The sequence below is a fragment of the Lithobates pipiens genome, unplaced genomic scaffold (genome assembly GCF_037356315.1).
Source record: "Lithobates pipiens isolate NorthernLeopardFrog02 unplaced genomic scaffold, aLitPip1_a1.2 Scaffold_8, whole genome shotgun sequence".
NCBI classification, from domain to species: domain Eukaryota; kingdom Metazoa; phylum Chordata; class Amphibia; order Anura; family Ranidae; genus Lithobates; species Lithobates pipiens.
Window position 1 is genome coordinate 433,131,111 of NW_027507903.1, and position 18,889 is coordinate 433,149,999.

An 18,889-nucleotide genomic window follows, 5' to 3' on the forward strand; every position below is an offset into this window, starting at 1 on the left:
AAAAGCTGAAGTTAAAGAGAGGATGGCTTCTACAAATGGAAAATGATCCTAAACACACCTCAAAATCCACGGGGGATTACATCAAGAGGTGTAAACTGAAGGTTTTGCCATGGCCACGGCCACAATCTCCTGACCTCAACATTATTGAAAATCTATGGAAAGACCTTAAAAGAGCAGTGCGTGACAGACAGCCCAGAAATCTCAAAGAACTGGAACACTTTTGTAAGGAAGAATGGGCAAAGATACCTCAAACAAGAATTGAAAGACTCTTGGCTGGCTACAAAAAGCGTTTACAAGCTGTGATACTTTCCAAAGGGGGCAGTACAAGATATTAACTCTGCAGGGTGCCCAAACTTTTGCAGACGCCATTTTTTTATTTTCTGTAATTTTGAAAGTGTAAATGATGGAAAAAAAAATCTAACTTTTTTTGACATATAAGAATGTCTAATCTGTAATTTGATACCATTTGGAGATTTTTCCATCTTTCCTTGGATTCGTTATGCACATTAATACACATTTTTACCTGGGGCGCCCAAACTTTCGATCCCCACTATATATATACACACTGTGTGTGTGTGTGTGTATGTATGGTGTGTGCGTGTGTATTTTTAGGTGAGGCCATGGCTTCGGTCTAGTCGAATCGAGTTTTTTTGTTATGGACACCGCACCGGTCCTGAGGAGCTGCGGGCAGGAGTTTTTAGGCGAGGTCATGGCTTCAGCCTAGTCCGTGGCATCCAGCCTCGCAGACTAGACCGAAGTCACGGCCTTGCTAAAAACTCCTGCCTGCAGTACCTTGTGACCAGCACAATGGTGAAAAAAAAATCTAAAAAAATCGATTTGCTTAAATTTTGAATGGATTTGACCTCTCAACTTGATTCAAGATTTAACTTGAATTTTTTTTCCCAGCCCTAAAATATATATGTGTGTGTGTATGGTGTGTGTCTGTGTGTCTATGTGTATACTGTGTGTCTATCCGTGGCGGTGCGTCTATAAGGGGCACATAGGCGCTGCCCCCTCTCTTCTGGCACCTCTCTATCAACATAGATAGATTCATGCAATGCATTTTGCCCTAAATGTATGACTGAAATTTCGTTTATTGTATTTTTTTTATAACAAAAAGTAGAAAATAATTTTTTTTTTCTAAATTTTCAGTCTTTTTTTGTTTATGTCGCTGAAAAAAAATCCGGCAAAGGTGATCAAATACCACCAAAAGGAAGCTCTATTTGTGGGAAAAAAAGAAGCAAATTAGTTTGGGTACAGCACTGCATTACCGCACAATTACCAGTTAAACGACACAGTCCTAAATTGTAAAAAGTGCTCTGGTCAGGAAGGGGGTTAAAGTGGTTAATGTGCAGAAAAGTATATGTGATGGAAACGTTTACATTTTTAAAAATGAACCTTCATTCTGAGGTTCACGTGTATCTGTGAGACTGTCACTTGTGACATAGTAAATAATATTTTGTGGGTTCAATGACTGTAGTATAGGTGAGAAACGAATACATCGACTAGGCATAGATTCTGTTTAATCACCCCCTGTATACTCCATTGTTAGGCAAAATCTGTCCTCTGTGTCACTTAATACTAATCTACTACTGACGTTTCAACTCTACTGACCCTTGTCATCCGCCCTGCTGACCCCGTACACTGCCCTGCTGACTCTTTTACCCTGCCATACAAATTTCTAACCCTGTGTCCCCCTTACATTTTTTTACTGCACCCCCACATTAGACAGGCTGATTGGTAAGCTGCAATATATGTTTTTATTTGGTTGAAAATAACTTCATTTTTTTATTATGGAAAAAACAACAGTATGAGCCGGACATCACAAATGTGGAAAACCTAAAACTCTGCAGTAAAAGATGAGTGAGGAATTGTGGAATTTTGAATTTCCAGAGCATATAAGAAGACAGGAGCTAAATTGGTCTTATGCCGCGTACACACGACCGGACTTTCCGGCAGACTAGGACCGAAGGGATCAGTGTGTCGGACAAGCTGATCGTGTGTGGGCTAGTCCGACCACTTTGAATAAAAAAAAATCCGATAGACTTAGAAATAGTGCATGTTTCAAATCTATCCAACGGACTCAAGTCCGACGGACTAAAAATCGGGAAAACCGATCGTCTGTGTGCTAGTCCGATGGACCAAATACGACGCAAGGGCAGCTATTGGCTACTGGCTATTGAATTTCCTTGTTTAGTCCCATTTACGTCATCAAGTTCAAAGCGAACGGACTTAGTCCAGTCATGTGTGGCCAAGTCCGTTCATTCAGAAAGTCCATCGGACCTCTGCCGAAAGTCCGTCAGGAAGACCGTCGGACCTAGTCCGTCGAAAAGTCCGGTCGTGTGTACGTGGCATTAGTCTACAGGTATAACAAAAACATTTTTTTTAATGGACTGATGTTACATTGCCATATAATTGCACATCGTGAACACTAAAAAAATCTGATACTAGGTTATTTTTTTATGCATTCTTTATTTATATTTTTTGATAAGATACAGACATGAATGACATATCAGGGTAGTAGAGATCAAAAGGGTACACCAACATCAACAACTCAAATATAAGTCTTGTTTGATAAGAAGGCAAACTTTGAGAGGTGGAGATATAAAAAAAAAAAAAAAATGGTACCTAGCAAGGCCCCAATAAAAAAAGGACTGCATGAAGAAAACTTAGAAAAATGCAATGAAACAAACGTCAATGTAAAAGGGGTCAGGGGTCAGCAGGACGGTGTACAGGGGTCAGTAAGGCAAAAGGCAGAGGGTCAGCAGGGCAGAGTACAGGGGTAGGCAGGGCAGTGTACAGTGGGCCAGCAGGGAAGATGACAGGGGTCATCGGGGCAGAAAAAAGGAGTTAGCAGGGCAGAGGACAGGGATAAGCAGAACAGAGGGCGGGGTCAGAGGGGCAGAGAACAGGGGTCAGTTGGGCGGATGACAGGGGTCTACGGGGGTGGAGGACAGGGGTCAGCAGGGCAGTGTACATATGTCACATCGCTATCATCATCTTGCTGAAAGATCCTTAGCGTGGCGGATGCTTTAATGCAGTTCCTCATATATGATCAGGACACATTGACTACCCCTTTGCTGCAGCTATTGAGAAATCACTCTTCCTAGAAGCTTTGACTACCGTATAGGACTTAAAGGCTTGTTTCATGCCTCTCCTCTACCCAGTATGCTATCCTATGTTATTATTTTTGTAACCATTGCTGAATCGGGTTTCAACACTAATATGGACCAGTCATACAGTACATGTAATAACACTTGCCTGCAGGGATGTACCGGCCACCGGTACTACCGGGAGTTACCGAAGAGGAGGACTGCTGGCTCAGTGGGCTGGTTAGGCGCAGTCCTGGAGTCGCTCTTCACTGATAGGAATGATCATGATTTCATTCCTGTCACCAAGGAGCAGCTGCTGACACTTGCTGGAGTGAGGATTAGGCTTTCTGCTCCCTCCAGCCTGCAGGGGGAGATAGACAGCCGGCACACTTTCCTTCCTCTCTCTCCTCATCACTTGTCACTATCACATGACTGGAAAGAGGAAGAGAAGCTACCTTCATTCTGGAGAGCTGTGAGTACACGTGGGAAAGGGAGGAGAGGGGTTACACTCTGATGTAACATCCCTAAAGCACCTCAAAGAAACTGCTTGCATGACTTTTTTTGACGTCCTGCCAGTGCAGCGCCCCAGTGTGGAAGCACTTGGGCTTTCACACTGGGATTGCAGATGAGGCTTTTTTGCAGGCACTTTACAGGCGCTATTTTTAGCGCCTGAAAAATGCCTTCAGAGTGAAAGGGGTCTCACAGTGAGGGCCTATCTTGTAACATATTCCTGGTATTTATTGCTCATGGAGGACTTATATGATGTGGCAAGTATCCTTGATTGTACCTTGGGAGAATCACCCACCCAGGTCTTTTTTCAGAATGCTCCAGAAAGTACAGTGGGGTTCCAAAAGAATCAAAATTAAGCAATTTGTCAAACAAAGAAATTGGAGAAGCCACCACCAGCATAAGGAAGGCTTACCAGAGCAATTGGACTCAACGAGGCATATGCCCAATGAGTCATCAAGCAATGAGCCTACAAATGACATTGCGTTAAACATTTCCATCTACTTACAAGCACTTTTTTATCTGCTCAAATGTGAGTGTTCCTCAAATTTTTAATAAATATCCTTTGTAATGTGGATTTACACTATGTGGAACTTTTGTTTAATTTTTGTCTTTATCCTGTGAGCTTATGGGAAGGATCCAACCAATCTCCCTTCTCTGTTGAGAGTCACCTGAGGGAAAGTGTGATCACCATCCTCCTGTGTCAACATTTACAGATGTGGATGTCGGAACGGTATTTTACATTGTGGAACAAAGAAAGTCTGGGTTCTTTTTAATATGGTTTAACCAGTTGCCTACTGGGCACTTAAACCCCCCTCCTGCCCAGACCAATTTTCAGCTTTCAGTGCTCTCACACTTTGAATGACAATTACACTATACCCACATTAATTTTTTGTCCTTTTTTTCATACAAATAGAGCTTTATTTTGGTGGCATTTGATCACCTCTGGGTTTTTTTATTTTTTGCGCTATAAATGAAAAAAGACGGAAAATTTTGAAAAACAAAATTTCTTAGTTAATGTGATAAAATTTTACAAATTATAAATTTTTCTTCATAAATTTTGGCCACAATTTAAACTGCTACATATCTTTGGTAAAAATAACCCAAATTAGTGAATATTATTTGGTCTATGTGAAAGTTATAGAGTCTACAATTTGTGGTGCGAATCATAAAAAATTTAGCACACCTGATGTACTGGTCTCCTATCTCATTTCTTGCGACCCGAACAAGCCAGGAAAGTACAAATACCCCCCAAATGACCCCTTTTTTGAAAGTAGACACTCCAAGGTATTTAGTAAAATGCATGGTGAGGTTTTTGATGTTGCCATTTTTTTCCCACAATTCTTTGCAAAATTAAGATTTATTTTTTTTCACAAAATTTTCATTGTAATAGGTTATTTCTCCCACATGGCATGTGTATACGACAAATGACGCCCAAAATACATTCTGCTACTCCTCCTGAGTATTACAATACTACATGTGTGGGACTTTTACACAGCCTGGCCACATACAGAGGCCCAATATTGAAATAGCACCATCAGGCGTTCTAGGAGCATAAATTACACATCTAATTTCTCACCCACCTATTACAATTTTGAAGGCCCTGGAACACCAGGACAATGGAAATGCTCACAAAGTGACTCCATTTTGGAAAGCTAACACCCCAACGTATAATCTATGAGGCATAATGACTCTTTTGAACGGTTCATTTTTTTCCAGGAGTTTTGGGAAAATGTGGGAAAAAAATGAAAACGCATTTTTTTTTACTCTAAGTTGATTTATAAGATATTTACAACACATAGCATGTACATAGCAAAAATGACACCCCAAAATACATTCTGCTACTCCTCCTGAGTATGGAAATACCAAATGTGTGAAACTTCTACACAGCCTGGCCACATACAGAGGCCCAACATGCAAGGAACACCATCAGGTGTTCCAGGGACACATAGCATGCACATACCAAGAATTACACCCCAAAATACATTCTGCTGAGCAAGGAGTAAACAAAAAATTACCTGTGGTTTTAGTAGCGCAGTTGTCCACAGGATGATAGCACTGGTCCAGGCAGCAGGCAGGGACTTGGTCAGCAAAAGCGAACACAATTTTCCAGGCAACAGGCAGGTATACTCTCCATAGTCAATACAGGCAGCAGGCAGGGATGCTGTCCATATACAGTCCAGGGTCAGTGCAGGCAGAGATTGTCAGCAGTGCCAAAATATTGGTCCTGGTAGTAGGCAGGAACATGGTCCATCCATGTGGTGTGGTCAGTTCATGCGACAGGCAGAGGCGTGATGGCGTAGGTCCTACAGGCAACAGGCAGAAGTAGGGCATCGTTCAGGACAGAATGGGGGCAGGGGTAGAGGCTTCTCCCACCCAAATCTCTTTGAAGCCTCCGAGTCTCCAGACCCTAATCTAGGAATGAGAAAACAAATTAAATTGTTTTCTTCATCCAGAAAAACAATTCTGGAGCCCCTCACATATGTGAGACCACTGTGTTATGAATCCCACTAGTCCACTGGCAGGGTACAAGGTCAGTCCAAGAGGCAGGCAAGAGGCATGGTCAAACAGTCCAAGGTCAGTTCCAGATCGGGCAGAGGTATGTACAGAATCGGTAGGCAGAAGCGTGGTCGAATAACAGTCCAGGGTCAGTTCCAGATCAGGCAGAGGTATAAACAGAATCAGTAGGCAGAAGCATGGTCGAATAACAAGCAAGGGTCAGTTACAGAGCAAGCAGAGGCATAAGGGGTGTGAAGGTAAATGGCAGGAAGGGTTATGTTTACCGTATGTTTACCATACTTCACTAATAATTCACTGAAGTATGGTAACGGTGGAAACAGTCACCTATGCAGAGGCCTGGTTGGGAAGGACATTGGCACAATGATAAGTGGTGTCTCTTTTAAATCCTCATTTGGTGCACACCTGGCATTTTTTCTGACGTTTTTGGCCTGTTGGTCTGGGAGGGATTTTATCGGGAAAGTGGCGTTCAGAGAGTCTGCTAATCACATTGGATCTAATGTTTTCTGGTGGGCCGTTTGGGTATATAAGGGCAGTGGTGATTTCCTGCTGGTAGCCAAGGAAGGGTTTGGGTCTTTCAGTGGATTTGCGATAGATTACATAAGTGTTGTATATGGCCAAATTAAAGAAATAAATTTAAACTTTTTTATACCACTGGTATGTTTTTCTTGCGGAAAAGGTAGGGTTCGAGCATCTGGTCGTTGAAGTCGACACCCCCCATGTACATGTTGGGCCATTCCTCCTGGTGATCTCAACGAATGTATTGTTGTGGATCGAAGAAAGCATGTACACATCCCTTCTGTCCCTCCACTTCACAGCCATAATTTCCTCATTCCGTAAACTCGCCGCTTCCCCTCTTCTTAACTTTTTTTTTTTTTTTTTTTTTCAAATATAAATTTTTATTACTTTTCAAACAATGCCCAACATGGGCATAAACATATAATACAACATAGAAGTGGGATACAAAAGAAAAGGGGAGGGAGGGAAGAGGGGAACCAACATCAAACCTATTACCGAGTTCACAGGAGGGACAGGGTCATAAAAAAAAAAAAAAAAAAAAAAAAAAATAAAAAAAAAAAAAAAACATTGTGCATGGCTCATCCATAACATCTCAAATACCGAAACGTGATTGGGAGCCTTAATCCCTTCAGTTCCCCCATCTCCGGCTCTCATCAGAACCTCGATACCCCGGTAGAGACCCAATACCAAGACAGAGACCATTAAGAATAGGGGAAGGGGTCCTGACAGGGAAGACTAAGAGAGGGGGGAGAGGGGGGTGAGGTGAGGGGTGGGGAAAGGAGAGGGATGGGGAGGAAGAGGGGGGGGGAAAAGAAGAAGGGGAGAGGTGGAGGGGGGGGGGGAGGGGGGGGATTTCTGGTTGATTCAGGACTGCCCTACCCCCCCATGCAGTATCTATCGCCGAACATATTACAAAGTTCTCAAAAGTACCCCTTCGGGCGAGAAAATAAATTGGTGCCAGGGTGCCCATGTTTTCCTAAATCTTTCCTGCTGTTGCCTCCCCGTAAGCACCAGGTCCTCCAGTCTACTAATTTCCTCCACCTTACGAACCCAGGACGCCACCGATGGAGGGGCCTCGCTTTTCCAGTGGAGCGGTATACATGCTCTTGCGGCATTCACCAATGGGCATAAAATGGATTTTTTGTACTTTTTAATAGACATGGCATTCATGTGCAGGAGGAAAAAGGCCGGGTCATTAGGGACATTATACTCCGTAAATTTTTGAGTAACGGTCCTCACAGTGGACCAAAAATAAGACAACTTCGAGCATGCCCAAAATACATGCAACAAAGTGCCCTGTTCCAGTCCGCATCTCCAACAAAGCGCAGAGGTGGTCGGATAGAAAGAATGCAAAACCTGTGGAGTTAAGTACCATCTCGTCAAGATTTTATAGTTCGTTTCCTGTATAGTAGTACAGATGGTAGATTTCAGGGCCAATGCTACAATGTTGTGAATCTGGGTCGGAGTAAACGTACAGTTCAAGTCCCTCTCCCATTTTGTCATGAAGGTCAGATGAGCATTATCCCCGGGTGTGATAAGGAGATTATACATTGTGGACAACGTTCTTGGAAGCACCCCGTTACCAGAGCAACATTCCTCAAAGGCGGTCAACGGTCCATCAAATCGGAGGGGGAATGAAAGGGTTCGAAGAAAATGTCTAAGTTGGACAGCAGTCCAGAAAGCTAATTTATAAGGTCCCGATGTATTACAGAGCACCTCTATGGATGGCCAATCCCCATCTATCCGGAAACATCGTGCTTGTGTGCGCCCACTACTGGACATAACCTGTAGAAGATGGGGGTCCATCCCAGGGGAGAATTGTGGGTTCCCCATAATAGGAAATAGCGGGGAGTTAGACGTGGAAAGCAGCCCCTTTGAGCAAATCTGTGACCCCACCCGTAGAGTCGTCCCTATCAAGGGATGCCTCTTCATGTAGGCTGGGAGGTGTCTATAACACCAGATGGCCCCTGTTAATGGCACCCGGACCAGGGCCTGCTCCAACCGGATCCAAAGCTTCAGATCCCGGTGCCTGCACCAGTCTACAATTCTACCGAGGTGTACCGCCTGATAATATTTCTTTACATCAGGAACGGCAAGGCCGCCGAAGGGTTTGGGCATGGAGAGTAAATTCCGGGCCAATCTCTGCTTCTTATGTGCCCAAATAAAACCAGTAAATAAACCGTGAACCTGTCGGAAATATGATGTGGGTACCGAAATAGGGAGTGCCTGCAGCAAATATAAAAATTTGGGCAGGATGCACATCTTAAGCAGGTTGCACCTGCCAAACCATGAATGAAGGCCTTTGTTCCAGGATTCCAGAAGAGTCCTGGTTCTGATCAGTAAGGGAGGGAAATTGAGTTTAAAGACGTGATTTAGATTTGCCGGGACAAAAGTCCCCAGATACGACAGTGCCGTGGGCGTCCATTTAAAATTAAAGCTGGACCGAAGCCCCTGTATGGTCGCTTGCGACAGTGCCACTCCCATGGCTTCTGATTTAGTGTAGTTAATCTTTAGATTGGAGACTTGCCCGTATTCCTCGAATTCCCGGAGGAGATTCGGGAGGGATATCGCTGGATTGGAGAGGGAGAAAAGCAAGTCATCCGCATACGCAGAGACCTTGAAGTGAGCATCACCCACCACTATGCCTTGGATATCGGGGTTATTCCTAATTCTACATAAAAAGGGCTCCAAGGAAAGGGCAAAAAGAAGCGGCGACAGCGGGCAGCCCTGCCTGGTTCCATTTTTAATCAACAGGGGTTCCGATAATATCCCGTTCACCTTAATTTGTGCCGTCGGAGTAGCATATAATTGGGCTATCCACCTAAGCATTTTCTCACCTAAGCCTATGTGGTGGAGGACAGTGGACATATACTCCCAGTTAACCCTGTCGAAGGCTTTTTCGGCGTCTGTATTAAGGAAAATAGAAGGAGTAGGACCCTGGTTCGCAACGTGGATCAGGTTCAATACCTTGATTGTACTGTCTCTGGCTTCCCTCGTAGGAATAAAGCCCACCTGATCCTGATGGACTAGGGACTGCACATGTCTGGCCAATCGTGTTGCTATTATCTTGGTAAATAATTTAAGATCCGTATTTAACAGTGAGATGGGTCTGTAGCTACTACAGGCCAAGGGGTCTTTGCCTTCTTTAGGGATGACCGTAATATGAGCCCGAGTAGTATCAGTGACAAAGGTGGCCGTGTTCCCTATTTCATTAAAAAAGGTCACCATACGAGGGCTAAGGATGGAAAATAACGTCTTATAATACGGGAGGGTGAAACCATCCGGTCCAGGCGCCCTCCCAGGTTTAGCCGTGTTAAGCACCGACTCCAACTCCTCAGGGGTTATCGGGGCCTCTAACTCAGCTACACTGTCAGATGATAGTTTGGGAGTCTGGCTAGAGCTTACATACGCCTCCATCAGAGGTCGTCCTCCCGGGAGAGGTGGTAAATTGTAAAGGGTATTGTAGAAGTTTTTGAATGCAGCCGCTATCTGGTGCGGGAGGCCGACATCTACATTCGCTTCCGACCTGATTCGAGGGACATAGGTCTGTGTCTTGATGTCTCGGACCGCCCGCGCCAGACTGCGCCCGCACTTATTACCCGATTCATAAGCCATAAGTCTGCATTTTTGTAACGCCGCCTTGGCTTTGTAGCCAAGGAGGTCATTGACCTTGCTTCGAATAGAGGAAAGTTCAGCCTCCACGGATGGATCCAGGGAGACCTTGTGTTTTGACTCCAGAACCTGGAGTTCGGCCAGAAGTGAGTCCAACTGTTTCCCAGTCTCTTTTTTGATGCGCGAGCCGTGTTTAATCAGAACACCCCGAATAACCGTTTTGTGTACTTCCCACACCACCCCCGGGGAGGAGTCAGCCGTCGTGTTCGTCTGGAAGTAAAGAGTAAGCTCCCTAGTCACCTCTTCCAATATTTCAGGTCAGTTAACTTTTTGTTGACGAGGCCTTGAGGAAAGCCCTTCCGGTTCCGCGTGCTGGAGTGTTCTTTCTGTGAAGGTTGCGGAACAGGGGTAAACTTGTATAAAAGTTGTCCACATACAGATGGTAGCCTTTCTCCAGGAGTGGGTTTATGAGTTCCCAAACGACTTTCCCACTCGATCCAATGTATTCTGGGCAATTAGGGGAATGTAGCTGGGTGTCCTTCCCTTCGTATACCATGAAGGAATATGTATACCCTGTGGCTAGGTCACCCAATTTATACATCTTCACCCCATAGCGGGCCCTTTTGGTGGGAATAAATTGTTTTAAGCCCAGCCTGCCAGAAAATTTGATAAGAGACTCATCCACACATATGTGTTGGTCTGGGGTAAACAACTGGGGGAAGATCTCAGAAAAAGAATTTATTAGTGGCCGAATTTTATAAAGCTTATCAAAATTTGGGTCGTTTCGGGGAGGGCACTGGGTATTGTCGTTATAGTGTAGGAATCTCATAATCATGAGATATCTGGTCCTGGGCATTATTGAGGAAAAGATGGGCATGTGGTAGATGGGGCGGGATGACCAATATGCACGTAATTCATTTTTTCTGGTTAGTCCCATACAGAATGTGAGGCCCAAAACATTTTTAAACACCTCCACTGTTAGGGCTCTCCACTCGTAGGGACGGGCATAAGAAGACGTTGGATTACTTGCTATAAATTGTGCATACAGGTTGCACTGGGCCACAATCGATGCAAGCATGTCCTCAGTACAAATTTAATGGAAAAAGTCTATCGGGGAAAAAATTTCTGTGTCCACCTGGACTCCTGGGGGGGCAGTGAAAGGGGGAACATTAGCTTCTCCTGAATTAGGAGGAAGCTACAAGGGGTTCTGAAGGGAATAGGGAAGGCTGGCATGGGACCTAACCCTTTGGGACTGAGGTGACACCCCACTGGTACTTGGCCTTTACCTCACTCGTACGCCTTTGTCTGACGGACAGACTCTCATCTTCCTCCTCTGAGGCTGTCATTGTACCACTGCTTAGGACAGGCTTGTAGTCCACATCAGACTCAGAATCTGAATATGAGGAGGAATCTGAAGCGGAGAGCTCCCCGTTGCTCTTGTCGGCCTCAAGAATATCGTATGCCTCCTCGGCTGAAAATAATCTTTGTGACATTCTTAGTGATCACAAATGGCACTGATATGTGACACTGATGTGGCAGATGACACTGACAGGTGACACTGATGTGGCAGTTGACACTAGCAGGTGACACTAACAGGTGGCACTGATCACAGATGACACTGATGTGGCACGTGACACTGACAGGTGACACTGATGGGGCAGGTGACACTGACAGGTGGCACTGAGAGATGGTACTGATACTTGGCACTGACGACAAGTGGCACTGACAGATAGCACTGATACGTTGCACTCGCGGCAGGTGGCACTGATACGAGGCACTGACACGTGACACTGGTAGATGGCACTGGTGGCAGCTGGCACTGGCAGATGGCACTGGCAGATGGTACTGGCAGATGGGGCTGGCTTACAGAGATCTGTGATTGGCCGTGTCCTTTGTCCTCTGGTTAGTCCCATACAGAATGTGAGGCCCAAAACATTTTTAAACACCTCCACTGTTAGGGCTCTCCACTCGTAGGGACGGGCATAAGAAGACGTTGGATTACTTGCTATAAATTGTGCATACAGGTTGCACTGGGCCACAATCGATGCAAGCATGTCCTCAGTAAAAATTTAATGGAAAAAGTCTATCGGGGAAAAAATTTCTGTGTCCACCTGGACTCCTGGGGGGGCAGTGAAAGGGGGAACATTAGCTTCTCCTGAATTAGGAGGAAGCCACAAGGGGTTCTGAAGGGAATAGGGAAGGCTGGCATGGGACCTAACCCTTTGGGACTGAGGTGACACCCCACTGGTACTTGGCCTTTACCTCACTCGTACGCCTTTGTCTGACGGACAAACTCTCATCTTCCTCCTCTGAGGCTGTCATTGTACCACTGCTTAGGACAGGCTTGTAGTCCACATCAGACTCAGAATCTGAATATGAGGAGGAATCTGAAGCGGAGAGCTCCCCGTTGCTCTTGTCGGCCTCAAGAATATCGTATGCCTCCTCGGCTGAAAATAATCTTTGTGACATTCTTAGTGATCACAAATGGCACTGATATGTGACACTGATGTGGCAGATGACACTGACAGGTGACACTGATGTGGCAGTTGACACTAGCAGGTGACACTAACAGGTGGCACTGATCACAGATGACACTGATGTGGCACGTGACACTGACAGGTGACACTGATGGGGCAGGTGACACTGACAGGTGGCACTGAGAGATGGTACTGATACTTGGCACTGACGACAAGTGGCACTGACAGATAGCACTGATACGTTGCACTCGCGGCAGGTGGCACTGATACGAGGCACTGACACGTGACACTGGTAGATGGCACTGGTGGCAGCTGGCACTGGCAGATGGCACTGGCAGATGGCACTGGCAGATGGGGCTGGCTTACAGAGATCTGTGATTGGCCGTGTCCTTTGTCCTCTGGTTAGTCCCATACAGAATGTGAGGCCCAAAACATTTTTAAACACCTCCACTGTTAGGGCTCTCCACTCGTAGGGACGGGCATAAGAAGACGTTGGATTACTTGCTATAAATTGTGCATACAGGTTGCACTGGGCCACAATCGATGCAAGCATGTCCTCAGTACAAATTTAATGGAAAAAGTCTATCGGGGAAAAAATTTCTGTGTCCACCTGGACTCCTGGGGGGGCAGTGAAAGGGGGAACATTAGCTTCTCCTGAATTAGGAGGAAGCCACAAGGGGTTCTGAAGGGAATAGGGAAGGCTGGCATGGGACCTAACCCTTTGGGACTGAGGTGACACCCCACTGGTACTTGGCCTTTACCTCACTCGTACGCCTTTGTCTGACGGACAGACTCTCATCTTCCTCCTCTGAGGCTGTCATTGTACCACTGCTTAGGACAGGCTTGTAGTCCACATCAGACTCAGAATCTGAATATGAGGAGGAATCTGAAGCGGAGAGCTCCCCGTTGCTCTTGTCGGCCTCAAGAATATCGTATGCCTCCTCGGCTGAAAATAATCTTTGTGACATTCTTAGTGATCACAAATGGCACTGATATGTGACACTGATGTGGCAGATAACACTGACAGGTGACACTGATGTGGCAGTTGACACTAGCAGGTGACACTAACAGGTGGCACTGATCACAGATGACACTGATGTGGCACGTGACACTGACAGGTGACACTGATGGGGCAGGTGACACTGACAGGTGGCACTGAGAGATGGTACTGATACTTGGCACTGACGACAAGTGGCACTGACAGATAGCACTGATACGTTGCACTCGCGGCAGGTGGCACTGATACGAGGCACTGACACGTGACACTGGTAGATGGCACTGGTGGCAGCTGGCACTGGCAGATGGCACTGGCAGATGGCACTGGCAGATGGGGCTGGCTCACAGAGATCTGTGATTGGCCGTGTCCTTTGGACACGGCCAACACAGATTTTCCCTGATGCGCATCCTCCAGGGCTCGCGGGGGGAGAGTAAACACGAGAACATCCAGGGACGCCCTCCAGGCAGTTAGCGTCCGCGCTGTAGCCGTCTTTCGGCTATAGCGTGGGCGCGAAGTGGTTAAAAGCAATGTTTACGCCCAAAACGATTGTACTGTATACAAATATGGAATTACATTTTTATATATCTAATTTGAAGGGATAAAAATGTTTCACATTACATCTTAAAAACAACAAAATGAATCATACTTCCAATGTGTAGCTCATGCAGCAAATTGCGATAATTAAACATTGAACAAGAATCATTTCCTATATAGATTCATTATACACAGAGGTATTAATTACCAGTCCCAATGTGACTGAGAAATAAATGGCAAATTGTGTCAGTGTATAATTAGGAATCTGAAACAGGTTACGTAATGGTTATATAGTAATTGCTTTGCTTTATAATTTCTAAAAGGTTTTATCAGCTGCTGCGATGTAATTCCATACAAGCTCGCTGAAGACCATTGGCAAAGAAGGCCTAAAACCAAATTCTCTGGCCTTGCATGCTCATAACAGAGTATAAATGGAAAAAGGTAAAGTGTATAGGCAAAGTGTATGTGGGAAAAAATGCATTTAGTGACATTTTTGTGAATCCTAGCTCCATGTATAATCTTTGGTTCACTATGCTCTTGACCACCACAAGGGACACACTTTAGAAAAAAAAGACCTGTCATTGTTGAAAACAACCCTTAATTGTACCTATTTCTTGAGGCTGCATAGACATGTGCAAATGTATAGTTCTTAATGAAAAAAAAAAAAAGATTAATCTGTCGTTAGTCTAGTATCCAAATTGTTAGTTTAACTGTAATGTAACTTCTTAGCCCTTGTACACACAGTCGGACATTCCGATGGACAATGTCCGATAGGACTGTGTTGTCGGATAATCCGACAGTGTGTGGGCTCCATCGGACTGTTTCCGTCTGAGTATCCGACGGACCAAGTTTTCCAGCTGGGCTATAAAATTTTCCGAAAACATGATCCGATCGGACTTTGTCCGATCATGTGTAGAGAATTCCGATCGGACAAAGTGTCACGCATGCTCAGATCAAATTCCTAGACCAAAGCTATTGGCTACTAGCCTGAACGTAGTCCCATCCTAACGAAATAACCTCATCACGTTAAGTACGATCGGATTTTCTGACAACTTTGTCCAACTGTGTGTATGCAACAGTTTTGGACATAATCCGTCGGACAAAATCCGACGGATTTGGTTGTCTAAATGTCCGACCGTGTGTACAAGGGCTAAGACAGAGATATCAAGGTAACATCTGAAATGGTATTTGCTGACCAGAATTATAAAAAATCTACAATAGTGACATTTACTTGAAGGTTTTTTTTTCACAAGACTAGCATAAAATTTACTATATGGCCAAAAATTTGTAAACACCGGACTACTTAGTCTACTATGTGGCCAAAGCTAAGGAGTTTCTAGAGAATGGAGCAATTAATTCTAGATTGATTGTTTGTCCATCAAACAGTTGTGCACTTCCAATCTTGTAGTAACGGTTTAGGGAAGGCCATTTTCTGTACCATTACGATTGTAATTCTGTGCACAAAGCCAGGTCCCTAAAGAGATGGTTTGATGAGTTTTGTGTAGAGGATCTCAGGTGGCCTGATCAGAGCCCTAACCACAACCTGGACTTATTGAAACTCCCTTTGCAAGCCAGGTCTTCTCTTCCAACATCAGTACCTCACCAAACAAATGTTTTTTTTGGGTGAATGGTCACACTCCACAGACACACTCCAAAATCTTGTGAAAATTCCTTCTACAAGAATATAGGATGTTATAGCATTAAAGGTTCAGCTTCTCTTTAAATCAGGCCAAAAAAATACAAAAAAGGTGTTTGTAAGGAATGTACTTTTAATCCATATGATTGCAGATATACTGTACACAGCAGCTGTTGCTATTCCACTAACACCTATGGTCTCCACGTTTCCATTATCTTTATTCATGGCTTTGCTCCTTGCTGAAGAAAACCTAAGAACAGATCTATACACAGCTGTTTTATTTTTTCCACATAGTTAAATGTATATGTACATAAAACTGAAATACACTGGGAATTATGTTATGAAGAATATTAAAACACTCTGATAGAATTTAAAATGGTTTCCACATATGACAACGTGATCCAAGTCATTTGCAGAATGCTGTAAAAGCTCTCTTTTATAATACTTGAAATACAGTGATTCATGGTTAACGTGCTACCTTTTGCAGCTAAGCTCTGCTTTGACAGCATTCTTTGAAGTCATAGCTCTTAGTCCTATTCCTAAATGTTCCATCACTTCCTTCGACCTTTACATGTGCAAGAAACTCTTTGGAAAAGGTCAGATTGGCAGGCAGGCTAATCATATATTACATTTCTACACTATTAGGAAGGTCAAAACCCTTAATTGGAAAGTCAGGTTATCAAAACACGGATAGCTTAAAAAGGAAAATTTGATTTTTACAAGGTCTTTGAGAATCCTTAATAATAGTGCAATTCTTAGGTAACTTTTAGGACAAAATGATTAGCTTTAAATGATACATTCTCAGACATTACATATTAAGATTACATTGCTCTTTAAGTCTGAAGTGAAAATAACACATTAACAGAAAGAGCTGATCATCATGCCATAGAGAAAAGAGGAGAAGTTAGTCTCAGGTGGAGTGCTTTAACACATCACCTACTGGCAGAACAGAAGGTGAAACCTTATAGATAATCTAAAAATCAAAACAATCTCATAAAAAACCCTTAAAGTGTAACTTCACCATTGGTACCATCTTATTGGATGATATTGAGATATGGCTGATGAGGCCACACATGGCATGTTATGATCTTCCCAGTCAGGACTGCACATACGCAACACACTCCCATTTCTATGGAGACCTCTAGAGAAGGGATGAGGAACTGTTTTTTTTTTTTTTTTAGGGTATAAACAAGTTTTATTCACATGTGTAATGTTCTTCAAAGTATTGGGTACCAACTGTAAGATGTAAACCAACATAATTTACATGTTCTTCAATGCCTTAAGTACCAACTGCACTTCTCATCTGAAGTATTAAAGAATGGCCATAGATTTTGTCCAAAAGGTATTTGTTTAGTCCAGGCTGAAAGAGCCAATATCCTTTACGTACTGCCTGAAGCACTATCGGCACACGTTAAGTCCGTATTTGCGGCTCAGTTCATCTCTATTTGAACAAACACAGCAGAGGCGGGATTCCTGGCCAAACTTTCTTGGGTTATTCCAGTACAGCTGCTGGTGGTCCATTGTGCTCGCCTCTCTGCTTGGGAAAAGGAAAGAAGTATAACTCTTTTGATGTTACCAGGAAAGGAGGTGTGGGTTTTGGTACATGATGCTCTCCAGTTGTAGCCCTGAGTTTTTCATGCTGAGATCTTGGTAGACAATGTTTGGATAGGACCACAACATAGGATAATGAGAGGGGGTGGCATTCAGGATTATCATTACAAAAGTACACAAACAACAGAATCCAGAAGAGAGAATCAAGTCATAAACTGAACATCCACTACAATCACAGTCCAAACACCTAAAGCCTACACAAGACAAAGAAAACATTTTTTGTTAACATACTGCAACATTTATATTTATGGCTTGATCACGCTTGTGATCACAGTGGTGATACCGGAGTTGCCCTTTATCAATGAAGTGGTGTCCAGGTCTTTTCAAAAACATACCTTAACATACACCTATGAAAAAAATGCAGTATATAAAAAGAGGGAAGCCATGATATCAAAGCACAGTGTGTACTGTTCCCTGAATTAATTCCTCATAGTGTTGCATCAACACATTCAGAACATGTATACTCACATGCACATGCAATGAAGAAAAGAAGAGCAAACTGCAGGAAAAATATGGACAAAGGGAAGGATGTATGTGGAAAGAGGAAATGAATGATGTGCAAAGGTCATTGTGCAACAGAGGATATGTCTATTCCGACTGTGACAAATTGCATAAAGTGTCATCTCCGAGGCTGTTTATTTTTATTCTGAATATGATGGGCTTATTCTACTCAGAGTTGGTTGACATTTTCCAGCCTGAGAACCTACATATATGGACTCTAGATAAAGAGATACAGTACAGATTTTTAACATACAGTAGGCTAAAACATTAACCTTTTATAATCCATAAATTCCATTTGCCACTTTCAGGAATGCACTGAACAGAGCATATCTGTCAGGGCCAATTTAGATGGCTACTTAATTGGCAGGCCCGGATTTTAGTTTTTTAGTTGTGTGACAATAAAAACAAACCTTTTCTACCATTGATAACATTTAAAAAGTACTAGTTGGCTGACTATTATACCAACCCACTGATGTTAAAACATTCCGAGTCCCTGGCCTGGAAAACTGTATAGATTGGGAAAGTCACGGAAGGGATCAGAAGTTTTTTTATACTTGTTCTGGGTTCTTGAATTAATGTATGGAAGCAATAGGGTTATCCTGTTTGCATGACTGGTATTTGGAGAATGACGTTATAAACAGCCTTCAGTGGCTGCCAGGTTCTGTTTTTCTAGAAACTCTAAAACACATACTAGCAAGAACCTACTAACCTCCTGGGTATGCTGGGAGGGAGGCACATGGATTCAGGTGTTGTCATATATAGTTACCAGGACACAAAATGGAAAATGCATTCAATATGGATGTCTACCACTGATGAAAGAATGAGAGCAGCACATAGATAAACAAAGAGTGCTGCATATCCCAGTACAGACCACAATGATAACTGA

General features: G+C 43.8%; 1 pseudogene; it reads right to left on the reverse strand.

Moving 5' to 3' along the window:
• Positions 1–16,098: 16,098 nt before the first annotated feature.
• Positions 16,099–17,412, reverse strand: LOC143963086 (small ribosomal subunit protein uS14 pseudogene; annotated as a pseudogene).
• Positions 17,413–18,889: the final 1,477 nt, after the last annotated feature.